Consider the following 545-nt stretch of genomic DNA (forward strand, 5'->3'; position numbering starts at 1 on the left):
ATCAACAAAACTTCCCAAGTCTGCTTCAAAGACCATTTGCAGGGAAAAGAGATAAAGGGAGATTTAACCATTGAATTAAAAGCACAGAGTTTTTAAATGGACAATTCTTTATGTGAGTAATGTGACTGTAAGTCAATAAACACTTTTGCAGTGTTTCCTATTGAAAGGATGGAAGAAATTCTACACCTCTGCCCAGCATAATCTTTGTAAATACATTGAAGGTCACCACTGAGTGCTCGCTTGGGCAGCACATGTACTAGAATTGGAACGATACAAAGGTTAACATGGCCACTCCACAAGGCTGACACACAAATTCATGACACGTTCCATTTTTTTTTTTTATTAAAAAAAGCTATGGTACATCTACACAATTGAATACTACACAGCAGAAAGAAAAGGAATTTCTACCTTTTGAGACAGCATGGATGGAACTGGAGACTATTAGGCTAAGTGAAATAGGCAAGTTGGTAAAAGACAAATACAAGAAGAATCTAATGAACAAAATAAACTAATGAGAAAAATAGAACCAAAGGCATAGAATCATG

At 35.6% G+C, this 545-nt stretch overlaps 1 non-coding gene across 1 annotated transcript; it reads left to right on the forward strand.

Annotated features, from left to right (window-relative positions):
* Positions 1–232: 232 nt before the first annotated feature.
* LOC129074770 (U6 spliceosomal RNA) lies at positions 233–336 on the forward strand. The gene has a single exon (XR_008529575.1). It is a non-coding gene; the product is annotated as a U6 spliceosomal RNA (small nuclear RNA).
* The last annotated feature ends 209 nt before the right edge of the window (positions 337–545 follow it).

Source organism: Pteronotus mesoamericanus, unplaced genomic scaffold (genome assembly GCF_021234165.1).
Source record: "Pteronotus mesoamericanus isolate MK-2021 breed Mesoamerican mustached bat unplaced genomic scaffold, CSHL_Meso_final contig_50, whole genome shotgun sequence".
Classification (NCBI taxonomy): Eukaryota; Metazoa; Chordata; class Mammalia; order Chiroptera; family Mormoopidae; genus Pteronotus; species Pteronotus mesoamericanus.